This window comes from Denticeps clupeoides, chromosome 3, assembly GCF_900700375.1.
Source record: "Denticeps clupeoides chromosome 3, fDenClu1.1, whole genome shotgun sequence".
Lineage (NCBI taxonomy): Eukaryota > Metazoa > Chordata > Actinopteri > Clupeiformes > Denticipitidae > Denticeps > Denticeps clupeoides.
Genome location: NC_041709.1, coordinates 1,144,541 through 1,155,283, shown reverse-complemented (window position 1 = coordinate 1,155,283; position 10,743 = coordinate 1,144,541). Strand labels below are relative to the sequence as shown.

At 50.6% G+C, this 10,743-nt stretch overlaps 1 protein-coding gene across 4 annotated transcripts in view; it reads left to right on the top strand.

Moving 5' to 3' along the window:
- Positions 1–400: 400 nt before the first annotated feature.
- The window catches only part of strbp (spermatid perinuclear RNA binding protein), a 58,209-nt gene continuing 47,866 nt past the window's right edge, over positions 401–10,743 (top strand). For 2 of the 4 annotated variants that reach the window (XM_028970944.1, XM_028970947.1), the window contains exon 1: positions 401–619. The gene's annotated coding sequence lies outside the window, so the exon portion shown is untranslated. Of the gene's footprint in view, positions 620–1,656; positions 1,795–10,743 lie in introns of those variants that run through there. The other 2 variants (XM_028970948.1, XM_028970946.1) reach the window with 2 other exon arrangements.

The window sequence follows — 10,743 nt, the reverse complement described above, 5'->3', positions numbered from 1 at the left end:
AGGTGTTCTAGTTGTGTTATATATCAGTATTCTGTGTTGCTTTTGTGTGTGTGCTCGTGTGTCAGTGTGAAGCGTCCAGTTACACTCGACAGACCAGTCTCTTTGCATGCCTGGTGTGGGCCTTGCTACACACACCTAACAGGAAGATGTCTCCTCGTATTTTCTCGTATACCGTATCTATATTTATCCGTCATCTGGCTTCACACTACATGCCTCATGCATGAATAATTTCTCCAATGAAATATACAGAAATACATGAAAGAGAAGTGATTGTCATTGTGAAACACTGCGGCACAGCGCACGGTGACACAACGAAATGTGTCCTCTGCCTTTAACCAGTGAGCAGCCATGACAGGGGAGTAGTGTGTGTTGACGGCGCTTTGCTCAGTGGCACCTCGGCGGATCGGGGCTCGAACCGGCAACCCCGGGAGCCCAGGTGAGGTCGGCGGCGCGCCGGGTACAGGTGCGCGGAGGAGGGCGGCGGCGCCAGCGTCCTCCAATCAGGACCGGCGGAGGTCGTCACGTGAACGAAGCCCCGGTCTAAATACTCGAACCGGCCGGGGGACGCGGCGAGAAGGAGAAAGGGAGCGGAAAAGCGGGCTCGCCTGGAGGTGCCACGGTAATTTGCCGCCGTCGCGGTCGAGTTCGGCGTGTCGCCGCGGAACTCCGCCGGGCTACCGGCAGCTCGTCCCGGAGCCGGTCCTTTTAATCGCGGGCGGAACTTTGCCGTCGGTCGGTGTCCCGCGGCCTCGCCGCCTCCGTTACTGCGAGAAGATGTTCTCCGGTGGTGCTGGTGGTGGTGCTGGTGCTGGTGCGGATTAATGCCGCCGCCGCCGCCGCGCTTGAATTATTTATCAGGCGGCGGCCAGGATCGGAGGAGAAAAACGCGCACAGCCGGGTGTGTTTGTCCTTTTTAAATGTGAAGAAGCGAAGGGAACTTTTCGCCGATTGCCGAGGGAAACGTGACGTTGTTCGAAACCCGTTTTTTAAGCGGCTGGTTTTTTTTCTTTTCTTCTTACGATGAGAGATCACGTCGTCGTCGTTGTTGTTGTTGTTGTTGTCGTCATGTAACGTTGACGTTACCATGCCTCCTGTACGCGGTCCTCGCGCCGCGCATCGGCGATCGATCCTGTCCCGCGCATGCGCGTTCGCCTCGTTCATCTCCGGTCTCGTGTGTGCTCCGCGGGGTTGCCAGGTCACTTCTTTTTTTTTTTTCCTTTTTTTTTTTTTTAAACAGTAATGGGGCCTTAAATCAAACAAGGCCGGGCAAAACACATGGAAAATATTGCCACGGCTGATTATTGAATACTTTGCCATGTATGTTTGTAATGCGTTCATTTATACTACATAAAAATATATCTACTGAGAATATTAGAACACAAATAAAATTGGATTTTGAGGTGCATGTGTAATTAATGTGGGACATTTGCACAAAAATAGTTTTTTTTTTGTGTGTGTAATTAAATGCGAATAGTCACAGTAAATTTTCGCCACAAGAACAAAAAAATCAGTTTTGGGGTCAGTCAACTTTTCGTACCACCCGCCTGTTATCCGCAACGTGTTTTAAATGGCTCTAAACTGGCTCGTCTTATTCAGGAATTTAGTGAAACGTCGTGGGGGGGGGTTTTGTCGCCACCTGGCAACATTGCGCCCAGCAGCGGCCCGCGCTGGAATCAGGCTGGAGCGCAAGGCGGACAGTTCGCACCGCACCGCACCGCACCGCACCGCACCGCCGGGCGTCGCGTCTCTCCGCCGCTCCTCCCGCGACCGTCCGCCGTCCACGTGAACCGCGAAGTGAGTAACGTCCGTTTTTCCACGCGGCGCTGGCCAGCCGGGAAGTTTTTGGGGGTTCGTTTCTCTTACCTGGGTTCCCACGGGGAGCCGACGCTGACCGTCTTGCTCTGTTTTTTTTATCTTCTGTCCTCTGTACCAGGGACACTCTGAATTGTTGGGAACGGGTTTGTTGGTGACTGGTTCAATGCTGCCGCTTCCATAAAGAGCTGAAACCCCCCCGTTACCAAAAAAAATAAAATAAATTCAATTTCTCGCAACATCAGGACGGAGCCGAGCTCGCCGAACAAAAGCAGCAGCGATGACACGACGTGCTTTGATGTCGTGATATTCATATTTCATATCTGCCGGTTTTCTAGTGAATGTGGCTGGATGTAGTGAAGTATAAGCGGCCAAAAGCAGGTGCGCCGACTTCCGCGCTGGCTTTCATTTTTGCTTTTTATATATATATACATATGTATGTATGTATGTATGTATGTATGTATGTATGTATGTATGTATATATATGTACGTGTGTGTGTTGGCCTATATGTAAAACAGTAATATTTCACCCACGTATTGAAGCTGACATTGAGCTCACAGTGCTCGACTTGTCAGTCCAGGCCGGTCCCGTTGCCGGTGCTCCGTGTGTGAAGGGGGGGGGTTGTTTTTGCATGGGACCCCCGGGGATGAAATCTAACTTCTGGCTCTCCGGGGCCGCTGGGTAATGAAAGGTGTCTTTATTTTGGAGGACACAACGGCGTGCAGGTTCAGCAGGCAGGAGAGGTGCGGCCACGCCGCTCCGGCATGCCCGCTGGAGGTCCGGCGTCCATTATTTACGGCGTTTTGGGTTGTCCGGCCCACCAGAGTTAGTCAGGATACGGTACAGTCTCCACTGCAAAGATCAGCGAACTTCCTTCCACCACAACAGATAGCAGCTCAGTTTGTCAGAACTTCCTCTTTTAAACACACACACACACACATTTTTTCCCCACTTTTTGCTTTTCCTATCTGTTTCTCTGCATGCCATCTCCGATGCCGACAATTGCTTTTCTAGCTCCTTTTATCCATAAGTGTGTCTTCCACGGCCGGGACGCATCTGGTTAAAATGCTCAGGGAATTTGCTCCCTGCACGGCGGCTGCACGGCGGCTGCAGAATAGCTGGTGGCCATCTGAGGTTGATTTGCAGAAGATTGCGCCACTCGCTGTAATGTATTCCACCTAGGAAACGGAGCTTCTCTCTCTCTCCCTCTCTCTCTCTCTCTCTCCTCCCTTCCTCCTCTCTGTTCAACCTCGGGGTGTCAGCTGGACACCACCGGGTGGCAAAACGCCGGGGCGGGTACTGGGTGAAGAGGATCCCCACCTATAGATACCTGGGCGGTGACGCCGCGGCGCACGTCCGTTAACGGTCAGGAGTGGGACACGTTGGAGCGAGGGGGGGCGCTCTCTGCGCTGGCCGTGGAGCCGGTGGTGCGCCGCGTGATCATGGGGCCCAGGAGCGGAGCGGCACCGCACCGTCCTGATGCACTCGTCCGTGTCGCGTGCATGCTGTGTTTTTAGTTTTTTAGTGTGTTTTTGAAGTCATGGGCTCACAATCACAAGTAATTTGGCGTGTTCTTTATGAAAAGGCCATAAATGGCGATAGAAAAAGTGATTTGGTCATTCTTTTTCGCTCAGACGGTCGGATCTGGAATTTCTCCCCTTATGATGTCATAAGGGGAAAGGTTACCTCCCCTTTGTCATGCTTTTTCCGCCCAGAGAATTTCCCGCCCCTCCCCTAAAAAGTCTCAGAAGAACCAGCTGGGTTTTTTTTTTTTGGGGGGGGGGGGGAGAAATGGCAGACATTACTACTTCCTGTCTGCGCCAATATTTATGGTTGGTGAATGGTGTTGATGGTGCCCCCATACTTCTACAGGCCACTCTCCTCCACGTCCTGTCTCTCTCCTCCTCATTTGCATTTCAGGCTACGCCGTAAAACCGGAAAGGCAGCACGTGCTTATCTGAGGGGACAGGTGAAGGGAAAAGGTCCCCCTGCACGGCACGTGGACGTCGAGACGTCACCGGCCACCCGCTCACGATGTGCGTGTTCTCAGGGACAACGTCAGTTTATCACCATAAGGTCCGGAGCTGCTGTCTCGGCCGTTTATTTAGTCGTCCCCTGCTGTGTAGCCGCTGCAGGACGTGGGCAGCATGTTGGCAGCGTGTTGGCGGGTTCTGGTCGCGTTTTGGTATTTTTCAACGCTGCACACTGTGTGTTGAGGCGCTGTGTTCGGGTCCATGGGTGAGACGGAGGAGGTGGATTCCTTCCTTGGGCTTCTCTACCTTCCCTCCCTCCCTCCCTCCCTCTCTCTCTCGCTCGCTCACCCCCTCCTGCTGATCTGTGCTATTCCTGTACCGTGTGCGGAGGTGACGACGCTCCGATCTCGCGACCGGAGGGCAGGTAGCTGGCGTCTTCTGAGCGGAGGGTTCGGGGACGAAGGAGACGTGGGGGCGAGAGATGGGAGGAGAGGAGCAGCCGGGCTGATGATGCACTTTTTCTTGCTAAAGGAGGGATGCTTGTATTCCCAGGTCTGAAGATGGTGCATAAATCACTTCTGTGCGTCAGGATAGTGAACAGGGAGCTACAGGCAACACACACACACACACACACACACACCCAGCAGCATCTATTAACAGTTTGTTATTCGTTTTTTTTCCACCTCTTATGTTAATATTAATGTATGAAGAAATAAAGCGGAAAGTGCTGGGAAGGTCATCCAGGGTTTGGTTTTGGTAATGTGGAGTGTAGGTGTGTGTGTGTGTGTGTGTTAAGTCCCTGACTGGGGGAAAGTGGTCTTCACTGCTCTGTAAACACAATGCGATAGACAGAATGAACCTCAAGCATCTGACAGTGGTGGCAGCAGCATGGACTGAAACATTTCCAGAGATGAGAAGAAAGCAGACCCTCTATACACACACACACACACACACACACACATCCATGGCCATGTAAGGCAGCTGAGACGGAGCGCAGAGCCGTGGCAGGTCACCACGCCGCCAGCGGCACAGGATAAAAAGCCTAAAAGGACAGAGGGACGCGAAGCAGCAGCCCTGCCTCACATTAAGTAACGGTGGGTTAAGGACAAGCGTACAAGAATGAAACACACACACACACACACACAACAAAAAAAACCTTTCAGCAGCCAGACCATTCTCTCTCTCTCTCTGTCTCTCAGCCTTTTAAAAAATAAAGCTCTCAGATGATTGGTGGATGGGGGGTATTATTAAAAAAAACAGGCAGCCCTCAGCTTCATGTGTGATAATGGATTTTCAGGCTGCTTCTCAGGAAGGCCTGTGGTGTGTGTGTGTGTGTGTTAAGAGAGCCATTGGGTGTCTGGTCTGTCAGGCCGGCTTCTCCTCTGTCCTCTCAAATCATGTAGGTCAGCAGAGCCAGATGGACCCCACTCTGCCCTCTGCTGCCCCTCTGGTTTCCTGGGTTCGGATCATGGCTGAACAAGAACCCAAACCGCTGCAGTTACTTAAGTACCGAGTGTTTTAGAAATATACATTTTGTCAATCTCGACTTGAGCAAAAACCCCAAATAAGGGATCAGTTCAGGTTTCGTTGGGTAGTTGTGTCTTCTCAGAAGCTTTGCTGGCTTCGTAATGTGACGTCCCTCCACGTTTTTTCCCCCTCCCTTGTTAAAATGATCCCGCTGTCAGGCCGCAGGTGACTTTTCTTTTCCCGTCTCTCTTTGTTCTGAAGCTGCAGCCATTGTAAGCAACGGCCAGGGTTTCACATCTCCAAAAGCAGACGTTAAAACTCCCGAAACGCATTTGTTTATGCAAAGCTGTCATCTGCCCTGTCTCCAGTTGGGTCGGGAGCACAGACACCTGGTCCGCCTGCTCCGTTCCTGTAACGCTGCCTAGCGGTTCACGTACGTGCCATTTTATTACAAATCTGTTCTATCGTGTTCCACGTTAAAATTATCTGGGGAAAAAAAAAAATCCTACATCCCACACTTTCTAGAAAGTGAGGGCAAAAGTATTTATTTATTTTCTTTCTTCTACACTTACATAGTGTAGACACAACACACACACACACACAATCTACTATATAGAGGGTTATGTATATATAATATTATATATATATACATATATCACCAAATTGCGATATACCCCCCTGTCATGTTTTACTTTATGTTTTTTTGGATCCAGCTGCTGGAATTTTGAGTTTGTGTGTGTGTGTGTGTGTGTGTGTGTTGGACCTGTCTGTTGTCAAGAGATTAATCACTGTTTGCAGCATACGCTGAAAATTTGCGTAATTGTCGGTATAGATATTCAATTAAACACTCCGAGTCCGAGTGGCTGGCTATCGGATGGTGCCATAATTTAATAAAGGGAACTCCGGCTTCGCTCCGGCTGATTTTATAAGTGGCCTGGCAGTGGGAGGAGGGGGTCTCTCTCTCTCTCTCTCTCTCTCTCTCTCTCTCTCTTTCTTTCTCTCTGTCTCGATTGGCTTGGTACTCCGGGATGGCGTTCACCTTCTTGGCCCCCCGGCGAATTAGCCAATTACACCGTGGTTGTGCGATTGCCCGTCGCACTATTAGCGAGATGAAAGGGGACCTCTGTTTGCCCGGTAAACGAGTGTGGTGAATATTGATAAAGACGAGTGGGTCCCTGGCAGCGGGAGAGACCCTCTTTGTGGTAGTGCTGCTTGCTGGGGCTTATCTTCCTCTTGGCTCTGTGTGTGAATTACCTGTCCTGTGTGTGTGTGTGTGTGTGTGTGTGTGTGTGTGTGTGTGTGTGTCTGAGCACCCGACCCTTGTCCTAATTGTCAGAAATGATCTGATTTGCTGACGTCTCATGTTTAGCTTTCTCACCACCGTCTGACTTAAAACTGGTTTTAAAAATGGATGTATATTGTGTGTAGGGTTTGAGCAAGGCGTGCACAGTCTGCAATGGATGAGTATATAAATAGCTCCGCCCTGTGCGCCTCGATGGTTCGTTTGGATGGTGCTCAAGCACCAAAACAGATGGAGCCGAGGCAGGGGACGGCCCGAGGTCCTGGAAGCTCTGCCTGAGCCGGCAGATTCACTGGGTGCAGCAAAGAACAGGGGCAGGTTCAGGCCCACCCTACTGGAGGCATCCAGGTGGCGGGCATTCACACCCCTCCCCAAACCTCTCCTGGCACTGACTGTCTGGCAGCGCATGGCTGCTCCTGCGTAAAAAAGTGTCATGAGGTGATTTTCTGTTTTTGTGGCCGCATGAATGCTCATGCACACAGATACACAAATGCAAAACTCTATTATTTTTAAAAACCCCATGACCCACCCTTTTAAAAAAGGGGTGTGCTGCTCTTTCAAAATGTTATTAAAATATAGAAATATTCAGAGGAACGTAACTTTTATTTCATGAAATAAACCTGTAGTAACACATTATTTAGCCACAGAGACTCGGTTGGTTGCTTTCGAACAGGACCTGTCTGCCTGAGGTGCATGGCTGATAGTGAAATTTCAAACTCTATACCAATACTAAGGAGAACAAAAGTCAGACCACTAATATATATTATAACGCACGAACAAATAAGTAAATACATACACTTTAAAAAATGTATTTTAAGCCAAACTTTAAAAAAACATAACGTACTCCTCGTTTTTCATGCTGCATATCTGGAAAAATATATATGAACAGGTACAGCTTTTTAAAAGACCAGCTGTCTTTGCCCGCTCATCGAGCGCTATACTTCGTTTCGCCTCCTAAGCGTTTTCACATCTCGCTTGTGATATTTAAAGCTAATCACCCGACAACGGTGGCCGAGAATCGCAGATCAAATTTACAGCATGCGAAATACTTTCACTTGTCACCGAAAACAAATTTACACGCGGCGAATCGTATGGAAAGGATAGGTACTATAGACCAGAAGTTTGTGTTTGCTGACTGATCATTTACCGCGTGAGCTTGGCTCGACCCGACCATACCTGAAATACTTCCAGACGGTGCTCCTGCTATGTTTTCTAGCAAGCCGTGCTGCAGAAATGTGTTTAAAGTAGTGCCGGTGGTGAGCGTGGCGGCCTGACCCGAGTACAGCGTTGCTCCGGGTCGGAGTTTCACGATGCACGGTGTGGCCCCTGGCAGCCTTGTTAGCATTTGTTGGGTTTTGAACTTTTTCTCTGGGTGTCCGTTCCTCCAATGAAGGGAAAAACGGTCTGTGTTCAGTCCGCACTTACCTGACGCCACAGACTGATTCCGTATGTTTCTGCCGTTTGGGGCGTGCAAGCTCATTTTAGCAAATGAAAGGCTTGACACGGGCGTACACGCCATCAACTCTTGTATTTGAAAAGCTCGCATGACCAAGTAAAACATGGGATGCATCGATATCAAAGCAAGCAATCGAATCATGAGACCAGTGAAGGTTCACACCTCTAATGTAAACATTGGCTCCTACATTGGCTGCCCGCTGCAGTGCCTGTTGACATTTGGGACATGGGGCAGTGGTGGCCTAGCGGTTAAGGAAGCGGTCCCGTAATCAGAAGGTTCCCGGTTCGAATCCCGATCCGCCAAGGTACCACTGAGGTGCCACTGAGTACCGTCCCCACACACTGCTCCCCGGGCGCCTGTCATGGTGCCCACTGCTCACTACGGGTGATGGGTTAAATGCAGAGGACAAATTTCACTGTGTGCACCGTGTGCTGTGCTGCTGTGTATCACATGTGACAGTCACTTCACTTTATTACTATTTGTTGCCGATGATTTCCGCGAGCCGGCAGAACATTAAGTAATTTTCTGGAATTGCTGGAAATGACTGCCTCTAGTTTGTATGGAGAGCGGTTCGGTTACTCCTCTAATCTTACAGGTTGAATGTGGCGCCAAAATGCACCTGGGATCGCACATCACTTCATTTCTATGTTACCTTTGCTTGCACGTTGCCAGGCAACCACAGCACGCCAATGAACTAAATTTCTCTGCGGAAGAAATGGTTTTATAATCAAGACATTAAAATTTTCAATAGTATAGCAGTATTTATTCCCTGCTTTTGTAAACCGCACACTGCACACCACTTTGGTTATTAAGTAGGATTTATCTCACGGGTTCACTGAGTAGAGGAGGAGGTCCTTCAATGTGAACTTCATGGCAAGCCATGTTGACTTTGTTCCTCTGTTTCTTTTTAGTTGAAATGAGGAACTGCCGGGTGGCAACAGGAAACTGATCGGTTTTGAAAGTAAAACTTGTTAGTAGAAAGTGGTGGGGGAAATAGTGGGGGGGGAGGCTGGAGTTTTGGACCCCAGCTGTAACCCGTTTTTGCCCGGTGCCTTGTGACCCTCCGTGTCACCGAGAGATCATCTTTAGACCTAAAATAGAAGAATTTCACGAATGACCCCCCCCCCTCCCCCAAGCACAGTCATGCTCTTCTCACCCACGAACCCCACCCCACCCCACAGCACTGTGGCAGAGCGCACGCTCCGGGGCTCGGGGTGGCTTCAGAGCTCCTCCGTGGGGATCCTTGGACCAGCAGTGTCCCTTGATAAGCTTCTTAAGGCTGCGTGTAATTGGAAATCTCCACCACCTCTGATGAGAGCCTGCGCTGCATATCCAGGCCTCATTTCTACCTCTTAAATTCAGACACACACACACACGTTCAGTCACTCTGGAGGGCAGCTCTGAGTGTGTTTGATGTTTCCAGGCCAAGGTGAGTAGGGATGAAGGAGCAGAGAGGAAGTGTGTGTTTCCACGTATTGACGGTGCAGCGCGTGCCTCCTTCCACCTGGGGGGCTCAGGCGTGATGGATAATTATGTTCTAACACCCTGGCATCTGCCACCAGCAAGGTGGTACATATTGATTTATTATCAACAAGCTTCTCTTCTTTTTTTTATTTATTCATGAAAAAGCCTCCCACGTGTAGGCCGTTTAGTGTTGGTTTCAGGTGCCGTTTTTATTTGATGACTCCATTTTGGTAGAATATCTTCTGCTTGACGCTTTGCCACTGTGAGAGTCTGTAATGGTTAACACCTTAATCACCGAAGTGTGCCAGATTTAGCTAGTCCATCATTTCCATCCTGGCATCCGATTCTCTTTCGTAAAGAAAACTTTCGTTCTTAGCCGTGCTGTATCTTTAGCGTTATCTCCAGCTAATCCGGGAAAACCTCTAATCTGCTTGCCTGCTGGATTACATAAGATCCACCCGCTTTAACAGGTGGACGGTGCAGAAGCCAGAGGCCCCTGCGTCTGCAGACCGGCACCGCCGGCACCCCCCCGCCCGCCGCCCCTCCACCGGGTCTCAAGTCTCGCAGGTTGCGTCACGGCCCTCCACTCAGCAGCTGCTATTTCGGATTCTGCGTCCTGTCCCCCGGCCTATTTACGTCTCCGCCAGCCGAAACTCAACCGGCCGCGCCCCCACCAACCCCACCGGCCAGCTATCTCGCGCCGGCTCCGAGCGATTGTCCTCCGACAATCAGGCTGAGTTGTTAATTGGCGTGCTGGTCCTGGGCATTGATCGATCGCTCGCTCGGCGGACTGATGCCAAGTGGAGGAGGAGAGAGGAGGCGCACGAGATGGAGTTAGGATGCGGTTCGGTGGCGCCGCGCAGCTGCGATCCGATTGGCTGGTTCGGCCGGGCTCGCTGGGAATACTCTGACCCAGTTTGCTTTCAGGAGGAGATATTTTTACATATTAGCACGCGAAGGAGACAATGGCTTCATCCTCACATCCCTCCCCCCCTCCCTCGCCGTAATGAAGGGGGGGGGGGGGGGTCGATGGACTCAATGAGTGACGGAGGGAGCGAAGGAGGGGGCATGTGAATGTCCCCCCACCGTCCTGCTAGCACCATATGTCAGGTGCGACATTTCAGCCTTGAATTCCCGGGAGGAGTAAGGTGACACTTTGTGTGGCTGTGCATTGACAGTTGGGCGCACGCGACACACACACACACACACACACACAGTTTGTCTGTGTCAGATGCTGGTCTCTCAGCAGGGTTTTGCTGAGGTAGTAGTG